This window comes from Microtus oregoni, unplaced genomic scaffold (assembly GCF_018167655.1).
Source record: "Microtus oregoni isolate MIOR12 unplaced genomic scaffold, Mior012 000047F_ref0000412, whole genome shotgun sequence".
NCBI classification, from domain to species: Eukaryota; Metazoa; Chordata; class Mammalia; order Rodentia; family Cricetidae; genus Microtus; species Microtus oregoni.
The window spans coordinates 17,349,194-17,358,871 of NW_024543221.1; positions in this window are offsets into that span (position 1 = coordinate 17,349,194).

Genomic DNA, 9,678 nt, shown 5'->3' on the forward strand with positions numbered 1-9,678 from the left:
ATGCTATGAAAGAGGTTATATCAACCTTCAAGGACACAGAACAGAGAAGACCATAAACACACATTCACCAAGAGCACATTACTTGGGAACTGTGTAGACTGGCTGCAGGAAGTGGGGGGCTCTTTTCTAGAGGATGCAGATGTTGTTACCATCTGTCATTCTTAGGTTTAGAGTTGATGGAAATGAAAAGCCCATGCAGACTAGTGATATTTCTCCCCAGTTTCCCAACAGTCACAAGAACGTTAGGTCATGTTCAGAGGTTGAAAGTAAGTGGCTGTTTGTTGACAGAGGTTTCTGTCCTGCTCAATCCTGCAGCCATTTATTCCCAAAGAAACACACAGAGGCCTATATTAATTATTAACTGGTTGGCTTATTATCTCAGGCTTCTTATTAATTAATTCTTACATCTTAACCCATAATTCTTGTCTGTGTTAGCCACGTGGCTTGGTACCTTTTATCAGCGAGGCATTCTTACCTTGTGTCCTCTGTGTCTTGGTGACGACTGAACCTTTTCTCTTCCCAGGATTCTCCTATTCTGGTTGCCCTGCCTAGCTACTGGCCAATCAGTGTGTTGATGGAGGAAGGTCATTGGCTAATAAAGAAACTGCCTTGGCCCATTTTATTGGTTAGAATATAGGTGGGTGGAGTAAACAGAACAGAATGCTGGGAGGAAGAGGAAGTAAGCTCAGACTCAACAGCTCTCCTCTCTGGGGCACACGCCTCAGACAGACACCATAAGTCAGCTCTCGGGGGCACACGCGGTGAAGCTCAGACCCAGGATGGACATAGGCTAGAATCTTCCTGGTAAGCGCACCTTGGGGTGCTACACACATTATTAGAAATGGGCTAGTCCAGGTGCGAGAGTTAGCTGAGAAGAGGCTAGATATAATGGGCCAATCAGTGTTTAAATGAATACAGTTTGTGTGTTGTTATTTCTGGTGTAAAGCTAGCCGGGCGGGAGCCGGGCGGGACAAAAAGCAAGCCCGCAGCTCCTACTACAGTGTGTTATTAAACCAATACAACTGACAAATCTTTATAGGGTACAAGACCATTGTCCCATAGTAGCTGTCACAGGCCCAAGATCAGTGTGACTCTCAACTCATTCATAACCTTGCTTTCTCCACACTTAGGAAGTCCTGCCCGCCAAGGTCAAAGAGCATGCAGGGTCCTTCACACAGGTGAGAGGTTCAGCCGTATAGTCTCAGTGCTAGATCTTCTGAGGCAGGTTATCATCAACCACTACAGCAAGCTCCAACTCCTCGCTTGGGCCCACGGACAACTCAAAGCAGAGTGAAGTCTGGCATCTCTACTTTCATTTTATTTCTCTCTCCTTTAGACACTTGACTGTCAGCTTTTACAGTGTTCTGTTCAGATCCCCCTGAGACACCTAAACCCGAGTTACCTTGGATTCCAGGAACAATGGTGCTGATTGGAAACCTTTTTGACAAGGACTGAAACTACTCCCTAGCACTGGTGCACTGACAGGTCACCCCTAAATAGGAACTGTTATCTATGTTAGCAAGGCTATCCCCCAAAACTGTCCAGGATTGTTGGAATCAGGTTGTCCTCTCCTCACTCAAGAGATGGACTTTGGGGTCACATAAGCATATTTTCTCAGTCTGGTGACCCTGGGAGTTCTCAGGAAGGGTTTCTGACTTGGCATCAATATGTTCATGAACTCCTTAATTCCCAATGCCTTACAAGGAGGTGCCCTTTCTGATAGTCTGTTTTGCAATTGGGACCAGACAGATAGTATTGTCTACATGTTCAGTTAGATGCAAAGTCATCCTCTATCCTCAAAATGTCACAAAAACCAGATAAAATGGAGTTTCTCAGTCAAGCCATGGTTTGAGAAAAAACAATTTTATGCAATATGGAGTAAATTAGGTCAGAATTTCAATAGTTACTACAGTACCTGACAATACTAAGTCCCATCTCTTGCTCAGTCATATGAAATCAGTAAAGTAATTGGTAGGGCTTCAGGGCATGTGTTCTAGACTCAGTCTTCCTGTGTGTCGTGACTCAGTTTCCTCATTGGAAAGTAGACTAATAATGGTTTTATTGTCTATTTATTTGTGGTGGGCAAAATAAAGTGAGCTGGCATAGAGACAGCTCTTTGAACCATGCCGGGCCCTAAAGGAGCACCATGGGTTTGCTTTTCTGTTCATGGCTGTCTGATCTTCACATCCCGTGCTATCTGTGGGGGGAAGGAGGTCTAATGGGATTTGGAGCTGGAAGCAGGATGCCACCATTGCTAATCGATCGTGTGGTGCGGCAACTTAACCTCTCCAAGCTTTAGCTTCCCTCCTGAAAATGCAGATGATAATCGCTCCCACTGACGCTCTTGTGGAGATGAGATGAAATGATGCACACAGAAGCACTTTTAAAATTTCAAATTGTTGAAGACCAGTCGCTGGATTAATATTCCCTCCCAGACGTCTCATAAAGAGGGCGAGGGATAGCTCTCTCTGTCTCACAGAGGAGCTCAGGGCAAAGGGACTCAGTGGTTCACCCCAATTCCCCTGGGTGTCTGGGGTCGCGTCTAGCCAGGGTTGCTGTCTCTGCTCTCAGCAACTTCATCCAATTGCCGGGTCAAAAGCCCTCTCCTGTTGTGCTGGCTTTGAAGCCACATAAATCAAAGCAAAATCCTCCTCTTGCCAGCTTGCTGGGTTCTAATTGCCTCTTACTTCAGAAATGGGAATAATGAAACCAGGAGCTTGATTTTTATAGACCTCAGGTCAGGCTGAGCATTCCGCATCCTTGGTCAATCTCCTCACCACTTCTTAGCTAATCTTGGAAACAGGAAACCATCCTGGAGTGGCTCATTCGCATCCACAGTAATTTGTAAGTAAATGGCATTGCTTTTAAGAGCCAAGGAACAACATCTAGAGTTGAGAGAAGGCCATCTTCCAGTCTACAAATAACTGCAAGCCTCCCAGGAGGAGCCCCGCTACACCCCTCTTCAAATATGACCGTAAAAGGTCTCTCTAGTAAACGGAGGCTCTCCTTGCCTGCTGGGGGAAGTATTTGAGGAAGAATTTTCGTCTGGCAGTAGAGTTGTGGTGCAGGAGAAGCTGGTGAGTTCAACCCCATCCTGGCTGTGAGGAAGTTCATTCCTTTGGAAGGAAGGCAAAGCTATCACATGTGGCAGAAGACTGACAAGGGTGTTTTAACCAAGCTGCAAAGGTCTTCACAACCTGCAGTCTGCACCTGCTTGATATGAGCACGCTAGGCCAGAAGCACAGAGGAACAAGTTTGTGTCTTCTCATTGTGTCAGAAGCTATTGAATAATGATCAATTCACAAGGCTTAGCTGCTTCAATGACAGCAAAATGTTACACACACACACACACACACACACAAACACAAAAATCTACCTGTTTAGGTAGCCTATCCAAGGCAAATGCAAGTACCTTATCCTTTAATTACTGATATCAATTCTCATATCACACAGCATCCGGTGAGTATATGTGTATATGGATTATAGGATGGATACAAGTTAAAGCAGCTCCTGCAGAGAGATCAAGAGGTTTCAGTGTGGACTGTGAAGACGTCCTATTGATAAGGTAAACAACCAGACCAGTAGGGAGCACACTGCTGAGGGGACTCCTGGTGGAGTTGCTGGAGACAGGACTGAGAGTGAAGTGGCACAGTTCCTCTGAGAGATGAGTGGCCAAACCAACCCGAGGCCAGGAGACGGGTCAGGAGCAAGAGATGGTGGTTTAGATCCAGACAGGTGAGCCGTGGACAGGTAGGCTGCACCTCAGCTGTGGACAGAAGCAAGTTGGTCCTCACCCACACACCAGACGTGATGATATTCTGGTACGGGGCCACGCCATCACAGTGTGTTAGGTGTCTATCACTTTACGGGGTCCAGGCCAGGGAGTTCAACCCTTCCTTTCCTCAGTCTGATGTGCCTGATAAGTTCCTGGGCCTCATTTCCTTGATATGATTTTAATACACCCATGTGCCTCTGTAGTTTCAGTTCCCCACAATAAACACACAGGGTGGCTTCCTTTCTCGTCTCATGAATTAGTCATTTATTACTCGGTGCTGGATTTATTACTCTGTGTGTGTGGCAGATGGTGCGGTTTGTGGATCCTCACACAGGATATATTTACTTTTCTCCCTCAGGATGGAATCAAAAGCTACTTGTGAAATGGAGTCTCCTAGGCTAGGCACAGACTAAGAGACCACTGTTTCGTCCAATACGGGGCTTACTTAGAGTAGGATACAACCTGATTTCAATGTAACTGAAAGATGAGGAGAGATGTGGAGAGGAGATGTAGGCTCAGCTGGACCTCGAAGGTTGATACGACCTCTTCACCAGGACATCTCCACCGTTCCTCTCTCCATCCTCATTCCACAGTCTGGCTCCTGCTTTCTGCTCACATCCTCTATTGCTGGCTGGGTAGGTAGTCAGGTGTCAGTGGGTTTGAAGGTCACTGGGATAGAGCCCTCCCTCATCTGGCAGCTTATCTACTAGGAACTGGAACAATAAGAACTCTGATTGCTGGTCAAAGAATGGGCTCTGAGTCATTTCTGTGCCTTGGAGGGAAATATGACATTCTTATCCAAAGATCTTAAGATTACTCTCCAGCCAGGGGATTTCTAGGAAAGAACAAAGACATAACATTGTCAGAGTTAATCTAAATGGGACTGTCAGTCATCCAAGCAGAAAACTGTCTGTTCCAGAAACTTTACGAAATAGCATAAGGTCTACCCAAGCATATAGCATGACCCAAAGACCCCTTTGACCACTGTCCACTCTCTTCCATTGATGACGTCCCCATTGGCTCTGTAATGAAGTGTATTTTCTACACTACAGTCTAGTGTCTCATTTGACCTCTTTTGGCAGAGATCACAGGGATCCAGGAGACTGGAGGAAGGCAGAAACCCTGCTAAAAATATCATTTGAGGTAGCTACATGCTTCCTCTAGGTGTCTTCTAGAGCTCTGTAATCTCTAAAGAGAGCTGACTCATGGCATTACCAACCCCTCTCCCACCCCCCACCCAGCACTTATTTTCTATGTTCTCTCTCCTTCTGCTCTTCACTGGATGCTAAGGATAGATGCTTTGATAGAAGGTTGCAACTTGGGATGGATTGAAGTATAAGCTAAGTCGCTGTCACACTGTGCAACGGTAAGAAGGTCAGTAAACTCTCTGAACCTCACACTTGTCATCTGTAAAATGTCAGGGCTCTGTTCTGAAGGTTTGTAGCCCCTGCTCCCAAAAACATACGGGAGTTCGGAGGTTTAAGGAAGTCGTGAGGGTTCTACCTTCCTAAAATAAATGCCATTTGTGAAAGAGGCCAGAGAAAGACCTCTTGATCCTTGCCATGAGAGACAGGATGGAGGGGCACTTTCATGCAGGGTTTGTTCTCCCTTTCTACCATTACGTGGGTCCCAGGGATCAAACACAGGTCTCATCTAAACTTGAGATGCTTTTACCCACTGAGACATGTCAACACCTTGTGAATGCTTTTTTATTCCATCTTGAAAGGGCACATCTGTACTCCCTATTGCAGAAAGGAGTCTTTGTATATACACTATTAACAGCTTAACATATTCTGCTAGTGGGTTTCTTGCCTTCTTTTCTTTGTCTTGACATTTCTCCACATATTTTCCTTTTTCTTTTTCTCTCTGATAGTATAAAAGCCTAGCTGGAGGGTTTTTTTTTTTTTGAGGGGGGCGGAATATAGGAAAGGAAGTAGTTGTTTTTTTGTTTGTTTGTTTGCTTTTTATAAAGTTCTCTTGTACTATCTTAGTTAGGGTTTCTATTATTGTAATGAAACACCATGACCAAAAGCAAATTGGGGAGGAAAGGGTTTATTTGGCTTACACTTCCATATTGCTACTCATCATCGAAGGAGGTAGGAACAGGAACTGAAACAGGGCAGGAACTGGGAAGCAGGAGCTGACACAGAGCCTTGGAGGAGTGTTTCTTACTGACTTGGTCCTCATGGCTTGCTTAGCTTGCTTTCTTATAGAGTCCAGGACCACTAGCCCAAGGATGGCACCACCCACAATGGGCTGGGCCCTCCCCCATTGATCACTAACTAAGAAAATGCCTTACAGGCTTGCCTACAGCCTGATCTTATGGAGGCTTTTTCTCAGCTGAGGCTCCCTCCTCTCTAGCTTGTGTCAAGTTGATGTAGAACTAGCCAGTACAACTGACCTCTTGTCAACTCAACCCACAAACACATCCCCATTAAGCCATTCCTTTCTTATACATCCTCGAGATCTCACATTAAAAACATAAATAACTTTAAATTCAAGCAAAAGTTCAGTCCATTTAACACATCCAGTCTCTTAAAAAACCCAAAATCTCTTTTTTAAAAGTTTGAAATCTCTCAAGTGTGAGCTCCTGTAAAAAATAAAAATTAGGTTAAATAACCTCCTTCAAGAGGGAAGAACCAGGGCACCATCACAAATGGAGCAAAACAAAACCAAATTCCAGCTGCATGAATAACTCAGTGTCCAATGTTTGGATCCATTCATGAACTTTTGGGCTTCACAAAAGGGCTTGGGTCACTTCTCCAGCCCTGCCCTCTGCGGCACACACAGCTCATGAACTTTTGGGCTTCACAGAAGGGCTTGGGTCACTTCTCCAGCCCTGCCCTCTGCGGCACACACAGCTTGTCTTCTAGGCTCCAGCGGGCTCCACTCCACTGCTACTCTTTTTGATGGTCACCCTGAGGTACTGGCATCTCCAAAATGCTGGTGTTTTCTGCTGCAACTGGACTACACTTACGCCAGAAGCCTCTCCTAGGCTTTCTTTATGGTGTCAAGCCTCAACTTCTCTGCACTGACCTTTATAACTTGGGCCTTCAACTGCTGCTGAAGCTGTAGATTCACCAATGACCTCTCCTGGTCTCTAACAGTGCCAAGCCTCAGATGCTCTCTATGACCCCTTCATGCCTTCAAAAACCAGTATCACCTGGGTGACTCTTACACTATGAAGTTTGACTGCCAGTGTGATGAACAACCTTGGCTGCCTCTGCAACACAGATTCTATGTGCAGACTCTCAGGAAACACTTCCCAGAAGAGTTCACCTCAATGATGCCGGTCACTTCGTAATTGTTAATTTCTCAGCTCCAGCTAACCAGCATCGAGTACAGCAAAGGAAAGATTTCACTTTAGCAGTTCTGGTATCTTGTTAATCACAGCTGATTCTTCAGCCCCAGCTAACCAAACCATAGACTCCTTATTGAAAATAGTAAATGGCCCCATAGAGTCTTTAAACTTCCCTCTGAAACGTCACAAGCCAGGCCTCTGTCTGTATTGTCCTCAATGTCTGTATTGTCCTCAACATTCTTATCTTCAATACTCCTACAAACAGCTTACCAGGCATTGAACACTCAATGGTTTTATTTCATAAAGTCCCAAAGTCCTTCCCCAATCCTCTCCCAAACAACATAGTCATGTCTGTCAACAGCAATCCCCCATTCCTGGTACCAACTTGTCTTTACTTATGGTTTCTACTGCTGAAAAGAAATACCATGACAAAATTGCAAGTTGGGGAGGAAAGGGTTTATTTGGATTAAACGTCTGTGTCGCTGTTGAAGGACATCTGGACAGGAAGTGGCACCACCTGCAATGGACTGGGCCCTCTGCCCTTGACCATGAATTAAGGCAATGTTTTACAGGTTTGCCTACAGCCAGATCATAGGAGGCATTTTCTCAACTGAGGCTCCGTCTTCTCTGATGACTCTAGCTTGTGTCAAGTGGACACAAGACCACCCAGAACGTGTAGCCTGTAATAAATAACACCTTTGGTTTCGCATCAGAGTACGTTCTCCTCGCCCATTAAGCTTTCTTTGTTTGTTAGTTATTTTTGTGGGTTCAGATGCTGAATAGAAGAGCTTAGGGGATGATTCCCCCATTGTTATTTCATGGGCTTATGAAAAGAATTTTTCTATTATTTGGACCTTAGTCCATGATAAGGAGTGAGACTTCCTCCTTTCGCTTATATTGCATTTGTCACCACTCTAAACATTGCCACCCAATTTCTCCCTTCCCCCAAATTACCTGGTTAGCCATTATTTAAAAAAAATGCATTCCCAAGTGCCACCCCCAGGTTAGAGAGCTCCTGTGACAGAACAGGGAAGGGAGGGATGAGAAGGATGAAAAGATTTGTTTATCTGGAATATTAAGAATAATCACTGCTTTTCTCTGGGAAAGGCTGTCCCTCCCTACCCCGTAGACCGGATGACATGCCTTACCCAATGGCTTGAGAGCAGCAAGCATGAGCCCTGTTCTAAATTTCTCACTAATTCATTTCTCAAATTAGCCAGGTCTCTCATTGCGTAGGAGACACAGCAGGAAAGGAACTGGGACAGCTGGATCGTAGAAAAACTGTACACAGTGACTCTCACGTCTCCACATGTGTGTGACTGGCCTGTCTCCTAGACACCACATGCAGGGCAGCAGTGAAGGGAGGAAAACTGAAAGGGTTTTGGTTTCAAGGCAGCTGGCTCTGCCTCTTCATCAGGGAACTTCAACTTCCCATAAGGTTAGAGTAGCACCATGAGCCCTCTGGAGCTGGAGTCATGAATACAAAACTCTAGGAAGGCCTGTTATTATTAGGTCTGTTTGCATTAAGATGATATTCCAGTTACTATGGATACCTAATACATTAGTCTAAAATGTATGGAAATAAGAGAATCATTTCCTGTGCTCCTAAAATCCACAGGCCAAGAATCTCAGCAGGACATCTCCTCCATTTCACAAGGTGTGGGGTGAACTGGGAGCAGAAGGCATCACCAGAAGGCCCACTCACAGCAAGGGACAGAATCATCTGAAGATCTGCCTACCCACAATGAGGCATGGGGTCAAAGACCTGTCCATCACAGCAACAGTCAGAGTTATCGGAAGACCCTCCCACTCATGGTATGGGGCTGTTGCTGGCTGTGGGCTAAGAACCTAGCCAGAGCTGGGGACTGAAATGGGTGTGTAGTCACCGCACGTGGCTTGGGGTCCTCATGCTTTTGTGGTAGGAAAGAAGAGAGACAGAGACAGAGAGAGGGAAAAACCAACCTTTTTGTGAGAGAAGTTGACGCTGTAAGGTATTCTGTTTGTGAGGTGGCCTCTTCTCTGTAGGACAAAAGGTAAATCTAAATCACTGCACACTTTTCCCCGTGGTGTGGGGGATGGGAGCTACTGGGGCTTTGCACACACTGGATGCACACTCTACCTCAAGCTGCCTCTGACCCTCTAATCTCTAGCTTTCCTGTTAGTAAAGCAAGCATCAGACTCGAGTCTCCTCCCCTTGCTCCAGCTCTTTGCCTGGGCACTTGCCCAGAAGCAGCCTCCCTGCCCCTCCCCACCCCTTCATGCTTTGCTTCATCAGACTGTGGCATTTAACGGTAAATTCAAAGCAATCTTGAGATCTACTTACTTCTCCAGGTATTTCCCATACACGCCTGTTTTTAAACTTGTTTTTTCCTGGCTGATCTGTCATTTGTTACCAGAGTCTGCCTCAAGTAGGATTTAAGAAGGGCAGAAAGGAAACGAAGAGCCCTGGTTTATTAGTTGGGCTTACATGTTTTCGATGCTGCCATTGTGCAAGTGTAGCACGCGGATTTGTTTTCATTTCTGTGCAGTGCTCTGTCAATGACACGCACTGTGAAACTTCGTATTATAAACCAGGTTTCGTGTGAGATGCTTTTGTCCAACT